The sequence below is a fragment of the Hippoglossus hippoglossus genome, chromosome 15 (assembly GCF_009819705.1).
Source record: "Hippoglossus hippoglossus isolate fHipHip1 chromosome 15, fHipHip1.pri, whole genome shotgun sequence".
Classification (NCBI taxonomy): domain Eukaryota; kingdom Metazoa; phylum Chordata; class Actinopteri; order Pleuronectiformes; family Pleuronectidae; genus Hippoglossus; species Hippoglossus hippoglossus.
In genome coordinates this window covers 9,595,194-9,611,174 of record NC_047165.1, presented here as the reverse complement: position 1 = coordinate 9,611,174, position 15,981 = coordinate 9,595,194, and the positions used below count along the sequence as shown (strand labels likewise).

At 41.3% G+C, this 15,981-nt stretch overlaps 1 protein-coding gene across 6 annotated transcripts in view; it reads left to right on the top strand.

Annotated features, from left to right (window-relative positions):
• The window catches only part of pcdh15a (protocadherin-related 15a), a 196,498-nt gene that overhangs the window by 31,572 nt on the left and 148,945 nt on the right, over positions 1-15,981 (top strand). Inside the window, exon 1 of one of the 6 annotated variants that reach the window (XM_034608849.1) lies at positions 3,830-3,991. The exons of the other annotated variants lie outside the window; for them this stretch is intronic. The gene's annotated coding sequence lies outside the window, so the exon portion shown is untranslated. Of the gene's footprint in view, positions 1-3,829; positions 3,992-15,981 lie in introns of those variants that run through there. 6 annotated transcript variants of the gene reach the window in all.

Here is a 15,981-nt window from a genome sequence, read left to right as displayed (position 1 = left end):
TTTCTGCAGGGAATAATTCATGGATCTTGATTGATTTAAGGGGACTGTTGGGCCTTGGCAGAGGTATGTGCTCTACTGCCATTCTAATTATTTGATATATATATAAATGAGGTGAAACGTCATGATTGACAGCTGAGACTGACTCGGAATTGGCCAAGCGTGTATATCAATGGGACCTCGATATTGTGGCTCCACACCACGATCACTAAAGGGATCAAATGATGTCATCAGTGCGTCACCCGTATCTGGAAACAATGGAATCCATCTTTATACACAGTCTATGAAAGGTACCACATACTGCGGATAGTAGTAGTTTCTCACTTACTCTTTATCCCCCTTTTAACTGACACCCCAGCTCAGGCACATACATGTACATGCATACGTAAATTGTGGATAATATGTATAGCTATACACTCAGGGACACCAACCTGAATATGTACACCACCAGTTTGAAGTACTCTAACTAAGCAGACTTTATTTGGGTTGCTGAGATGAGATGTTTTTTTCACCCCGAGAGGAGCATATCCCTTAATCACCCTTCTCTGTAGAGTGTCTTCACTCCTGCCTGAACCCTGGCCCCTGTGATTTCTCTGCAGCAACAGAGACAAGATGAGAAGGAGAATTAGCACTGTGGCAGGGGCTGATTATTAGAGAGCTCCTGCTCAAAGCCTGACTCATACCAAAAACAAGCTAGGCCAAGTGGAGTTAGTGATGACTTAACCTGGATTAGCTCTCCGTGCTCATCCAGGGTTAGGAGGCTATTTTTATACAAATTTTAGTTTGGCTTTTTTATTAGTAATAGACTAAATACGCAATTATCTTGTCTTGCACCCTATTAATTGGTGTAATATATCATTTAAAAATGTGCAGCGTCTCTTTCAAATAACAAATCACCCCCAGTGGTAATGAAATGGAAAAATGTTTTAAAGGTAGTTGCTCCCTCTGCCAATCTCAAACTGACACGATACACCCTCTAATGAGTCTATGGTCCTGAATTATACATGGTGAAGAGAAGCTCAGCACATTCATCCAATGGAGACTGTGAGCTTGAGTTCAAAGCTCCAAATGCTCGTAAGTGAACCTACGTATTTAGATTCTTGCTGCTCCCAAAGGTCATTGAACCACCATTCCACCCAGATTTATACACATTAATAACGTTGCCCTGAGGTAACCTTACACTACTGATCTCTTTACGACCAGTCCCGCCACTTTCCATTGCTTTTTTTTGTTGTTTTCTTGTTCATTTTTGCAGTAAAGTTTATCAGGATAAGCAGAACTCGATATCACTGCTGTTGATTAAATAGTGGACCTGAACTTCAGCCTTTTGTTCATTATGGAGCTAAAGTGTCTAATTGTCTGCACTACAGCAGATCTACATTGTCACTCCTCTCATGAACATTTACTAGAAATAAGATTATTGCACAAAAACCTGTAGTGCAGGATACAACTTTTCACTATATAGCCTTACTGTAAAACCAGGTTGACACCTTTTTATTCACAAGTACCTGACATTTTATTTATTCTATTTTATTAGTTTTTTTTCTCTTTCACCCTTTATTTGACCCTTTTTGTTATTAATCCCTTCACCTCCAATCTTTTATTTTGCTTAAAGGTTATTTTTAACTGCGCTTCCTGATTTTAAATTGTTTTCTTTTTGTTTCTGTGTTGTTTAAAATGTCCCTGTGCAGCACCTTGAATCTACCTCTGTGTGTGAAACATGCTTTATAAATAAAACTTCCTTGCTTTTTATGTATATAATTCATCATAATATCATAGTTCATAACTTGCATATTGATTTTGATGGTTGTATGCTGTATCTAAGCTTAGCCTAGCATTGCAATCTTCTGCACTGAGACTTCATGATGTTGTACCTGGAATCTATTGGAGCCACCTTCCCAGTTTGGGGGTCTCAGCCCCTAACGCTCCTGTTACCACAGGGACCACTTTACACTTCACCTTCTACATCTGTTCCAGTTGTTCTTTCAGCCCCTGGCATTTCTCGATCTTCTCGTGCTCCTCTGTTACTGTCAGCTGGGATTGCCACATCTATCACTACCGCCCTCTTCTGTTCCTTGTCAACCACCACTGTGTCCGCTTGATTAGCCGGCAGCAGTTTGTCAGTCTGGAACTTGAAATCCCACAGGATCTTATTGCTCTATTGTTCTCAAGCGGTGTCGTGTCCCATCGGAACTTGGGTACTTCTAATCCGTACTCAACACAGATGCTCCTGCACACTCTCCCAGCCGGACACTTTCTGTTTATGCTCTCCCAGCATTTTACACCATATATTAAAGTTGTATCATAACTTGCATAATAGATTTTGATGATGCATGAATTTTAAGAGCGTAATGTTTATTTACATTGCTCTTAATGGTTTTCAAGTTAAATTTGAGTTAATTGTCTCTGTTGGTTTCGGCTCTGGTTAAATGTCTTAATAGAAACAGACAAGTTGATCATTTGTCGCTAAATTACATCTGCTGTTTGGGAAAGTTCTTTTTGTTCTCTTGCTGTCAGAGCAATTGTCGGAAATGTTTCCCTCTGTTGACAAGTCATTTCTGAACAAGACCCTCAGCTGTGTCTCCTGTGCAGACGTTCTTTTATTGAATACCCCCGGCAAACTTTAGTCAGGACTTTTTCACCAGCGCAGGTAATTAGAGCATATTGATGGAAGGGAAAGAAAATACCAGCCATTGTTGCAAAGTGACAGGTGAATCATAGCCAACTGTCTCCAGCGGTATTATTTCTCAGCCAAGCTAACGCACCAGACTAATGGATTTGAGTCTGGAATAATTGACAACTGATAGTTAACGGTTTTCTGTTAACCATAAAGGGATAGTTCACCCAAAAATTAAAATTCACTGATAATCTACCCACCAATGGAGTGGTGGGTGAAGTGCTTGAGTCCACGAAACACTTTTGGAGTTTCTGGGGTAAACAGCTTTGCAGCCAAATCCAATAAAATTTAAGTAAATGATTCCGGAGTACATTTATAACATGTTTTTAGCCTAAACGTCCTCTGTGATCCACGCGCTAACACGGCACCGGAACGGGATATCAGAGGACATTAAGGCTGAAAACATGATGTAAATGACGCCATTTCCAGTCAAATTTGAATGTCTGGGCTTACGGACACTTGGACGACTCCATAGGAGCAGTATGGAGGCATTTACTTCAATTGTATTGGATTTGGCTGCAACACTGTTTACCCCAGAAACTCCTAGAGGGTTTTGTGGCCTCAAACCCTCCTCCCCCCCCCCCCCCCCCCATCTGCATAGTGGTGAGTAGATAATGAGAGCATTTTCATTTTTGGGTGAACTATCCCTTTAAGTCGAGAAAGCACAGGTTCACTGTGAGGGGGAAGTGCCATCGCAGTCCTCACACTGTAATAAGTTATGGATTAGTTTGACCTCCATGAGTGGAGGGTTTGGTGACTTGTGTCCTTCCTGTTTGTCACATGGGGAAGTTGTCCCATATTATGTGAATATTAGGCTGTCCCATGTGTGTGGGGGGTGGACTAGACTGGGTCAGGTGCATATTTGTTGCTGGTATGAGGTGGGGGGGAGGGGCCGCGCTTTATCCAGCTCACCTTTACTGACCGGGAGTAATGGGATTACCTTTGCACGTCATGACCAGAGAGAGAGAGAGAGAGAGAGAGAGAGAGAGAGAGAGAGAGAGAGAGAGAGAGAGAGAGAGAGAGAGAGTGTGTGTGTGTGTGTTGTAGAGAGAGGGGAGTGACAGCGAGAGAGAGAGCATGTGTGTGCGTGTGGTAGAGAGAGTGTGAGAGTGTGTGCGTGTGGTGGAGAGAGAGGGCTGCTCCATGCAGTGAGCTCGTGTCAGACCCAGGCTTCAGCCCCTCCGGTGAAGTGTCGCTGTGTCGGGCTCTGGTGCAGCACAGAGCTGATGCGCCCATGTGAGGAGGCTGTCGCTGCCCTTCCACGCAGGATCCGTGGGTCTGTTGCGGCTTTTTTTCTTCTTCTGGAGCCAAAACATGGTAAGACGTCTCATGTGGTGTTCGGTCGTCTCAGGCTGTTTTACGCGCATGATTTACCAAATGGGCATTTTACGCACACGCAGATGGCTCCAGAGAGTGTCTTTCTGGTTTTAGAGCAAGACGCTTGCACATGGGGACGCTTGTATATTCCCGTCATATCATGTCGATTCCCCGCCGTGACACGAGTGATCCACGGGCAAAGCGTTCACCTCAAGTCTGCCCTGATCTGCGCTGCTAATCTCTGGGGGGGGGGGGGGGTGAAGTTTTCAAACACTGCCTGAGCGCATCAGCATTCACTTTGGATTATTTGAGGATGATATCCCATTAATGCCTGTGGTAGAATGGCAACGCGGAGTTATTGGTTTGACAGACTGTGCCGGGGCTTGATGCCGAACCACCGCTTTTTAACATATTTTAATGAGCCATTGGTTTATGTGAGAGTGATTCTACAGAAATAGTCTTTTTCTTCAGTGAGACACGAGTGAGTGCATCGGTGCATCGAGTTCAGCGGCTTGAGCGGCGACAGCTGCATTTCTTATGAGTTGACTTCTGTATCTCGCCTCATATCAATTACACCGTTTCATCACGAGCACGCCTGGCATGAGATAACTTCCCCTGTGTGTGTGAGCAGCGTGGCGCAGCAGGGGTTCTTACATGCCCCCCCCCTTCAAAACGCCATTCACTCACATTCACAGGCTCAGAGCATTAAAATGAAATGAAACAAGGTTGATTTAGTCTTTAAATCTACTCCCTTCAGGTTTAGAAACCGTTTTCACTTTCAATTCACTTTTAAAGTTAAAGGCCACGTTTCCTGGCAGTGGCTGATCTAGGATTTTTACTAAATCAAGGGCCATAAAGGGGCCCCAATTTACACAGAGGGGACAGTTATATGTCCAACATCCATGTTCAATTACTGATTCAGTAAGGTGCACATTTAAGTCATTACTTGTTTACTGTTGGCTCCATAGCTTTGAGCAAAGTCACACATCATTATACACACATAATAATATATTTAGAAAATTGTTTCCTGTTCAAGCTTGTACTTCAGAAAAACTTAGAAAATGAAAATTCTTAAGAAGTTGTCACATTTATTGTTAATATTGTTCGTAAGCGATTATCTAAAAAATAAAACTACTGACTTGACAGGGGCCCATCAAATTGCTGGATCCGCCCCTGTCTCCTGGTAGCTGCAGCACAATGGAGTGGTGCATGTGGTTTACTCAGTGTTTGAGAGCACACAAGTAGAGGCACACCATCATTTATTTTACATGCAAAACTAGAAAAAGAAAATAATATCGCTACCTGCAATTCTCTGCTCTGATAATGGACACAAACCAACCTTCATCTCCACGGACACGTACAGCTTCGACAACCACTCAAGTCTGCCTTACTTTGGTCGAAGGCCGCAGAGTTGAAGTTGTGCCAGTTTTCTGGATGCCACACACATTTAAAAAGAGCTAATTTGCCAGTTGTAGTCCAGATTCTCTCGAGACCTCGTGTTCCAGCCGACAAAAACTTCCATGTAAACAGAAAAATCGTACAACCATCAGCCCCAAACTTGTCCATGAATTAATAACATTAGTGGTAAGTAATTAATACCATTAAGCTGCACTCTTATTAATGTGTGCCAGTTCTAGTGGTTTGTCTTACAGTGACACATAAATGGAATGGACCTCATTAATGTCATTAGTTACATGGTTTCTGTGAGGACCCGCTGCTGTCCGATGCTTTTTCCAACTGTAATGTAAAAAGTTTACAAGCCCCAGAGGAGGCTGGTGAGGGGATTTTGAGTTAAGAGGGTTTTCTGCTAAAGGACAGTTTTTATTACAGTTCTACAGTGTTTCATAAAATGACCCTTAAAACCATTATGGAAATAGGAGAGCATCTTTAGATGGGTCACACTGACTATGTCTGAATTCATGTAGACCCTCCTATCCGTGAGTGGTCTGTGTTACTACATAATTCCATCAGTATGTATGAGTGAGTTCTTATGGGTCGAACAACACCCGTCTTCAAACCCGGCCTTCGGTTTTTATCTCAACTACACACCTGTAAAAATTTGTGTCTATATCTTCCTGGGTTGTGATGCCATCGCGGTGACAAAATCCTTCCACAGGCAGACGGTTATAAACACCTGCCATAACACTGAAGATGGCTTCTGTCGTAGTTCTCACTTCAGTAAATGTCTCCAGAACCACATTTCGCCATGATGACAAACACCCGCGCGCACACACTCTTCCTCGTAAAGTGAAAACAAACCATCCGCACTGTTGCGGCTCATAAAAAACTCAAGGCTTGTTGGAAAACTATAGATGAGTTGACGCTTGAACATTTATAGAACAGTCCACAAGTAGTTTCGACGCTTCACAGGCTCTTAAATTAACAGGCAGTGCCACGGCCGGCAGTGTGTAATTAGACACCTGGCCCTGGTTGTTAGACAATCAACTTGAATGGCCTCTGCACCGTGTGTGTGTGTGTGTGTGTGTGTGTGTGTGTGTGTGTGTGTGTGTGTGTGTGTGTGTGTGTGTGTGTGTGTGTGTGTGTGTGTGTGTGTGTGTGTGTGTGTGTGTGTGTGTGTGTGTGTGTGTGTGTGTGTGTGTGTGTGTGTGTGTGTGTGCATTGGTTTTTTTTTCTCTGCACCTTTTAACATGCAACTGTTTTCTGTGCTTTTCGAGTAATGATGTGACAAAATCTGAAGAGGCAGCAGAGGTTTGGAAATACATTATATTTATTAATTGACTTAGAGGTGCACTCCCATACACCAGTTACTTCTACGGACACACTTCTATGTTAATGTTACTCTCAGTGGACTGTACAGAATCACATTATGCACTAAAGTTAGTTAAGAGCCCTGTCTGAGAGGGAAAATGGTGAGCACTTAAACATCTCATTGTAGCATCCAGGGCCCTGGATGCTCTTTTGGATAAACTCAATCAGTGACTTACACAAGTATGTAATTCAAATGAAATTGCAATCAGTTACAGTGTATGTGGTATAATGTGAAACTTTCTGAAAGGTTATTTTATATATATAAAACACATTGTATGGCTTTATAGAGTTTGTACCATGATTGCTTTGGTATATAATAGTCATACTTCACTGAGAAGAGACTAATCTCATAGGAATCTTTTAGTTGAGAGAACATGCACTGTGTAACAAAATGCATATTGTGACAATATACACACAATATCACATGTGACAGCACATATTTTGTATCGTTTATTAATATGTTGATTGCTTGAAATATTTGTGAAAATGTAACTTCAGTATTCTAAGGCTGGAGCTGAAGTGCTGAAATTGCTTGTTGCCTTCAGTCCAAACCCCATGGAAAGGTTTTCAATTTATGATCATAAAAGAGTTAAAAAAAAAAACACATTCTCAGAATTGACAAGGTAATGGATGGTATTTAAGAATGCTTGAAGAATTTTTTTCTCCACTAATTGCCCATTTTATTTAATAAAGAAATGTTTCAGCTCTAAAATATTGAGTGGAAACTTAATCGATATCGGCCCTGCCTGTTATAAGAATATAGATGCAGTGTTTGTAACTCTCCTAAGTTTGTGGGAGAAGGTTTTAAACTTGGACGTGGGTTTGAAGCTGTTTTCCCTGAACTTTCTTTGAGTTTCCATCGGATGAACTGCACATAATGATACTTCCGCACTGCAGCTTTGGTGGTTCCAGCTTGATTGATGCAAGGTCTCTACCACTGCTATGAGCTTCAGGACTGGTTAAAGGTATATATCATTTTTACTGTCATGATGAAAGACACAGGGCTCAAGGCGTCTTCTCTTTAAGTATTAATAGGACAACTAAAAAGGTTATAAAATACTCTGGTAACTGAAGTGAGCCAGAGGAGAACTATCGGGCCGGGATGAATCATCCTTAGAAGTGATGGACTGTCTTGTTCATACCAAAGGATGGAGAGGAAAGCCTGGAGGGCGTGGAGCGTACAGGTGGACGCCAAAATGAGACTAATCATCCCGCTGCCTCAACTAGATGCAGCAGGTTATGTCAGACGGTGGATGTTAAAGAAGTGGAGGCCTCTCTGTGTTATTTTGTCTCAGCGTTATAATTCAGCGCTGAAACACAACGCTCAGCAGTCAACAGTGCGTGCGATAAAACAGTAATTAACAAGGCCTGCAACACTTCCATGACTGACTAATGATCTAATCTTGTCTGCTGTATCAGCTGGCAATTTTACAAACAGCACGATGATTTCGCAGCCCTTGAGCGACGACGGCAGAAAACAATCTTGCGTGTTGAACACATAGAATTTATATGCATATTGCATTGTCTTATACAATATGCTTATTGTATTGTTATGCTAAAAAGTGTTCCATAAGCCACCGCCGGGGAAAGGATCAGACTGGGGATATTATTTGTTCTTTTTGGTCCTGGCAACAAATCCCATGAAAAGACCAAAAATGTACGTGTGGGCAGATGTGGCTCGAGCAGGTTGCCGGCGCCTCCAGTCCATGTGCCAAAGAGTCCTTGGGCAAGACACGGAATCCAAAATTGCCCGTCACAGCTGTGTCGTCAGTGTAAATGATGGGTGGAAGAAAAGCACTGCATACAGACGTGCTGTATGAATGTGTGTGAGTGGTCAGCAAGACCAGAAAAGTGCTATATAAATGCAGCACATTTTACAATGTTAGTGTCTTTGGTCATGTTCCAACGTCTCCGCTCTGTCTTTGACATCCCCCCTCAAACTTACTGGTTCCAAATTGGCACCCACAGGGATCGGTAATGTATATTTGCATTTAAAACATACAAATACACTACAAATGAAAGGAACTCACACAAGAGAAATGGCACAAAACTGCTCTGTTCTGCCAGATATTGTCCACATGCTGTAAAACACCAGCATTTCACCAAAAAGCAGGCATGACCGTAAGGTGAAGGACGTAATTACTGGGATAGTTACAGGGTAGCACTCCACAGCAGCCTTGAGTTGGGTATTTGAAAACACAGTGTCTGCTTTTCAGTTTACATTTTTTGCTCTCAGCTTTCTAAGACTTAAACCCCCCCCCCCAAAAAGAATAAGTTATAAAAATGGAATTTCATCATAGGATAAATATTATTTTCCCTAAAGTGCATTACCATCATAACTTCCTTATCATTCTGCAAATATGACTTTATTCATATGCACAATGGACACCTCAGGATAACTATTTCAGTATAATTTGATAAGAGACTCGTGGGTAGTGATGCCTGAAATGATTTGGGCCCAAGTGTATAGAGACAGGAAGAGGAAACGGGAACAATTGTGAAATAGTTTTTCTTCCTTTTCACCCTCCTCCTGCTGTTTTAATTTCCAGTGGTATTCCTGCACATGTTCACAGGAGATGCTGTGGGCTGCAGGCCTGTTTTATGATTGACCACCATCTCCCTCTCCTTTTTGTTTCCATGTGGGGAGGGTGGGTACTGCACAGCAAGACGGCCATTATCAGATCAGCAGCCCGGTGTCAGATATCAGAGGTAGTAAACTGTAGCAGAATGAAATGGGCGATTGGGAGCCATTAGTACTGAATCTGTATGAAAGGTGGAACATGGAAATGAGTGAAAGATACAGATGTGGTGCAAGAGACTGATAGACAATCTGATCTCTGCACCTGGAGTATGGTGTCAATGTAGTGGGAGGACTTCTAGTTTAATATAATCATACATCTCCTGGAACTTTCTCCTCCATCAGTCTCAAGTAGTTCCCATCTCGAATCTCATCACACTCCTCATTACTGTCCATTATGGATTAGTCCATGTCCTTTACATAGAAATTAACCCATAGGCTGTAATAGGCAACCAAGAAAGTCTGGATGCTCTAACTTTTTAAGTTACGTTACAGTCTGTTAACACATTGGCAATGAAAAAGTGATAAGTACATGTAAATTGCTTCATTTTATATAAAACTTTTAAGTAACACACAAATGAGCATAAGGCATCTTGGGAAAGTAATTCATGGTTAATAAACTTACAGAGATTGGGGTATTTTACAGAAGCCGAGCAGTAAATCCAGTGAAGCCTGAGATTTCATACTCTTCCTTAATTAACTGTAGTTCACATATCACATATTGTAACTACCTAGTCAACATCTGTTGGAACACAAACGAGTTTCTATATTTGCTCTTTGTTGAATCTGTGCTGGAGAAAAAAAAATCCATGTTTCTTGGCCTTTGACCAGTTATTTTACTTTGTACTGAGAAGTTTGTTGAAAACGAAAACAATTCTGATTTGTGTTTCACTCCACACTGAGCTGAAGCAATAAGAACTCTATGCGAAAGTTGACTTTAGGTCATTTACATTATTTATTTGTTAATTATGACTGCAGTCTGAATGACTGTATTCCAGCTGCGAGCTGTTCAGCATGGGGTGGTTGGTGTTACATCTGTGCTGCTTGTTAATGCTGCAGAACGTCCCTTGAGCCACGCTTTTAATCAGGGGTGGGGAACCTTTTTCCCATCGAAGGTCATTTCAGTTTTTATTACAGCCTTTGCTGGCCATACTCAATTATTGAACATGTATTATACTAACCTGTGGTGATGGCTGGAACAACTGCTTCTCTTTGGTAAGGCACCTGATGCCAGATGGTAGTGATGATGATGCTTCTTACTGCTGGTTTTAGCCAAAATTGCTTGCTTAAACAAATTCTCACCTTTTGTTAGTGCTATTACACATTTCTTGCCTTTTTTCAATGTCTTGTTCCATCAATAATTCACATTGCAATGATTGTTAAAGACCAAATGACACTTAAAACATTTACTCTGTCTTCTCTCCTTCACATAAAAACCTTTAGAGTTGGGTTTCAACTTAATGGCTTTTAGCTCTGTCACCACAAAATTTGCCGGCATAACACTGTCTCTCTCAGAATGCAGTCTTCTAAAAGCTTCTTGTTCGTCTGTCAAAAGTCCACTGAAGATCATCAACTTTATCCGAGCACATTCGTCCTTACAACCAGTTTAGCTGCATCTTCCCAGCTGTAATGATGCCAGAGTTTGGCCTTTTTTCATCATTGCGACCTCGTCCCCTGGGCAAACTGGCTTGTCTTTAACATCATCAAAAAAACTATATTTTGTCCATTTCTCTTGGACAAGCACAACATTAAGCTACTTGCGTGTTTTTCTTCTCCCTGACTGTGAACAGAAAGACATGCATCCAATAGGGACCACCCTCACGGACATGTTAGTCCACTAACTATTTCTATTTTATTACAACAAATATTAATTGCCATCATGGGAATCTTATTGTGTTTCTGAGTTGCTCTTTCTGTATGTGAAGATTGTCTCGGGGTCGTATACAGCCAGGACGCGGGAGGTTTCCCATCCCTGCTTTGAACACTGTACAGAAAAGATTGCAGGGAAAACTTTCTCAAAGTTCTTCTCTGCCATGTTTCTCACCATTAGTTTAGTAATAATATGATATCATATACATTTCTACACCCTTATACATTTATACTGGCTGAAAACACCATGATTTTCAAAGGTATTTATACTCCTTCTGGAAATGTGTAGTGATGTAGCACGAGTTAAGCTGCCTGATTATGCCAATGTACACATTAGACATTATGTATAGTGAAAGACGCATGCACACCCACACACGGTATACTGTACACATCTACTGGTATTAATTGCTGTATAATTGAAAAATAGTGAGTGGTTTGATAGAAAGGTCAGTGATTGAAGAGACGCTCCACAGACTTTATCTTGGATACTTACATTTATGTCAAGTATGACTGGTGAAGGTTAACTACTGTTGACACGCATTAGAAAGTCATCAAGTGAGACAAGGCCACGTCTTGTCTTGCAGATATCCGTTGTCAACCGCCCTCAGATTCTTACTCTGACCTGAACTCCCACTCAAATGTACTCATCAGCAACTAAATATTTATCACTAGTAACATCGTATGTATAGTATACCCACCTGAATTTTACTCACAGGGCTTTTTTGGCAAATAAAAAAAACAATTTCAACCCAAATGACTCACTCCCATCTTTTATACATGCCATTTTTATAACGCTTTGATGCATTTGAAGTATTCAGAGGAAGTTACAGAGGTTGACGCATCATATTGTGCAGTGGCTGACATGCCACTTAAGCAGGCTTTTAAAAGGGTTCATTTTACATTCCTTGTTTGAGCTCATAGCGTATGTCGACCCTCTTGACAAACTTGGACAAAAAGAATTTAGATGTTTTGTATCAGACTTGCATATCCATCTGGCATAATGCAGTTGCTAGATATAGATTTTTAAAATGTCCTGACCTTGGAACTCCAGATAGAAGTAGTAGCTCTTTTCATCATAGTCATCCACTCACCAGTCATTGTGCTTTGCAAGTGCTCTGAACTGTTCCTCAGGCCTACTACATCATGAATTTGCAAGGTTTTGCAATAGATTCTGTGTCCATCAACTTTTCCGAAACATTCCTTTTATTTCAACAGTATTAGTCATTCAGATAAGCACATAAAAGTGACCACATGCTTCATAATTCTAAACACTCCCTCTTGGATTTTATAGTCCTGTGGACGGATAAGTCATTCCATTGTGTCTTAAAGCTTCAAAACAAACCCCCGCGACGATCACAGCCGTTCCACGATTAGCAGGGTTAAAAGTCACCCACAAAGGTTAAAGATTTTTTCCAAAATTCTAAAACATTCTTTTGTCCGACATTAGCCGCATGTGTTTAAGACCGTGTGGATAAGTGGTTCCTATTGTGCAGAGCAGTGCCTTGTGACAGGGATAGCACATTGTTGATGCTAAGCAGACAGCACAGAGTGGTCCGGGCACCCACATGGAGGTAGCTCAGCGAGGGTTTAGAGATTTAAAACGTAGTCATGAGATGACTAAGGCCCGGGGATTAGAACCTCGGAGATCTGTGCCTCACTCGCTCTGAATTAGAGAAAATGAGAGGTTTAGTGGACCACTGGGCTCAGTTGACATGAGATGCAGCTGAATACATTATCTCCTTGCTGCACTGCATGTAGGTTTACTCTTCAGCTTCCTTTTTACAGTTCATTCAAATATATTTGAGAATGAGATTTGGGTCTTTGGAATCTTTTAACCTTATATTTTGCATGTACCAGTGCTCAGGAAGGGCGCTCCCATCCATCAATCCCAGATCGATTTTGGACGATATTGATTCTGAATCATTTGAGTGGTGGCCTCCATAAAGTTTGATCAAGCTTGACAAGCCAAGTCTATATGCGGCTCATATAGCTTCATTGGCTTCACCGGTCTCACATTTTCAAAATTGTGAAGGTGTATCGCAGAGATATCCGTTCTGAAGGAAAACAAATACAATTTAAAAAGACAAACTTTATGAGACATTTGGATTTTAGTTTAATGAAGGTTACGTTTTCAAAACTACCAAGTTCGTCTCCACTCTCTCAGCGGTTGGGAAACGACACATGGCTACGAGAGCAACCCTTCAGCAAGGACAGCAATCAAAAGAGATATCAGCCCAGATAATGGAATTCATATGTCTTGATCAATAGCCAGGGTCTTTTGTGGAGGACAAGTGGTTCAGAAGACTCAGACTATGCCCTTCTTGGATTCACACTTCACCCTGCCAGGACAAAAGTATTTCACTGATGAAAGCCTGCGACAGTTATGTGCCAAACACATGTCGACATCTTTATGAAAGAAAAAATCTGAGCCTTAACTCATTTCCTTGAAAAATATCAGAGACTGACTATTGCCCGATTTCTTGATCAGAGGTGAGAAAACTTAATTCTTGTGTGTGTGTGTGTGTGTGTGTGTGTGTGTGTGTGTGTGTGTGTGTGTGTGTGTGTGTGTGTGTGTGTGTGTGTGTGTGTGTGTGTGTGTGTGTGTGTGTGTGTGTGTGTGTGTGTGTGTGTGTGTGTGTAAAACTATATCTTTCTCAGAGCAAATTTAAGATGAATCAATATTTTTGAAAACTCCATTCATATTGCATGCCAATCTACCTTTGGGCTAAATAATTGATAAACGGAGCTACTGCCTTAGTAGGTACAACAAAGATGGTCCTTTAGTGAAAGATGGCTGACAGTTCCTTCCATTTCAGCAAAATGTGCTAATGCACAAAGTGAGTATGGAGTATGCTCTGAGGCCAAGCCTATGATGAATCAAATAATGGTTAATCATTACTGCTACGAACAGCATAGAACAATTGACTATTTACTTATTCTCTATTTTAAATATTTCTTTTGATTTCACTATGCTGTTAAATAGTTCTTTTATTTTGGGTGCATACTGCCACTGAAAATGTTTTGATCAGAACACAGTTCTAAGTGTTTTTTGTTACTTATTCAACATGGATCGACTTTAACAGAAGATGGGGAAGCACCCCACTGATTTTCATCCATGTCATGCTGACTTTCTGCTCCTTCATGTCCTGGAGCCATCACTTTCTCCTGACACCACATAACACAGTGGCATAAAAGCCAACAGTCCATTACTGCTTATCACAAGTTATCCTGCTTCATTTTATAGTATGTAATAGCCTGTATCAAAATGTGCTGTGATATATGATCACATAGCCCCTGTCTGGTTGTAGCTTAACCCTTAAGCTATATAAAAACAAAGAAGTGCACGATCAGCAGTTCGTCAGATGACAGATGTACTGTACATTACCCAACTGGCTTAGCCCACCATTGGTATAGCCCACCATAATCACATTGTCTCATGCCAGCAGCCAACACATGCATTTCCACTGCAGCCACTCAATGCTTGGCAGCACGGCTAATCGGGGCCAACCTGGGACAGTGTGCTCCTTCAAATTAAAGCTCTGACTCGCGCTAAACTGGCTCACTACATGTGTGGTTCTGCTGGTGACCAGCGAGATAGTGCTGGGTTTAAAAGTCTGCCCCAGCTCTCAGTGTTCCTGCAGCTTGTTTCTGACTGAATCTCTGTGGTTTAGAGTTTGTTTTCACTCCTACATTGCTTTTGTGTGTTTTTATCTGCTACTTCACATTAAAAGCTTTCCAAGCGTGAAGAAGCAGTGGGCCACGAGGTCCAAGATGTTTTTTTCACCCGCTTTGTATCATGCATTGTTATCAGTTTGACAAAAACTGGTGCACACAACAAGCTTTAGACATATGTGGTGCACTTCAGTCGGCTGATCAGTTTCTACATTTCTACACTGTGTCTACACAGAAGGTGTGTTTTTCATCTCCTGCATCTGACAGAACAGATATGCTCCTATTGTAATAAATCCAGCTCAGGTTTATCTTCCTTCATTTTACACATGCAACTGCAGTGACCGTGTGATGTGTCCTGAGTGCAACCAAAACACGAGTGACCTACAACTCAGTGCTGAGCCTGAAAAGCTCCTGTGTAGACGCACACGGAGCAGTAGAGCTGCAGCTGCTGCTCTGTTAATGTGCTGCTCACACAATGTTGTCTGTGTAGACGCGTTGTTATTTTAAACATTAGATTAAACATTAGACACAATCTTCTAATATTCGTGGCTGCTGCTCATCATTACCACGCTTTCACTTATTGATTAAGTTTTTACGTCTATGACTGTTACATTGTTTACATTTGATCCTGTTAGTTTTTATTTCATGTTGCAAATTAGAAAGCAGAAAAAAAAAATCCTTTGACGAACGAACGTCCTGTCGTCATCACCTACGTGGGAGGCATCTACCTATACTTGACTTTGATTGGTTTGTAGACGGGGGGTGTCTGATGTTGCCATTTTGTAAATTAGGGCATCGTAGTTCCTAACTTTTTTTTCAATTTTCATTTTGATAGAGAAAATGAATTAACTGGTTGATTTTAAATTCATCGCCACTGTAATATCATCATGGTTATTACTTCCAGCAAAATAAATGACCATCATTCAAACATATTGTCAGAAGAGAACACTACAAGCAATCCTGTGAGCCACTACCCCTTTATAATATGTATATTATATATCACGTACAAAACAGTGGTGTCAAACTCTGGAGTCTTTACTTCCTCTTTCATCATAGTTTATGGAACAAGTAGAACAATAATATTTCTGTGTGCAAAAGTACG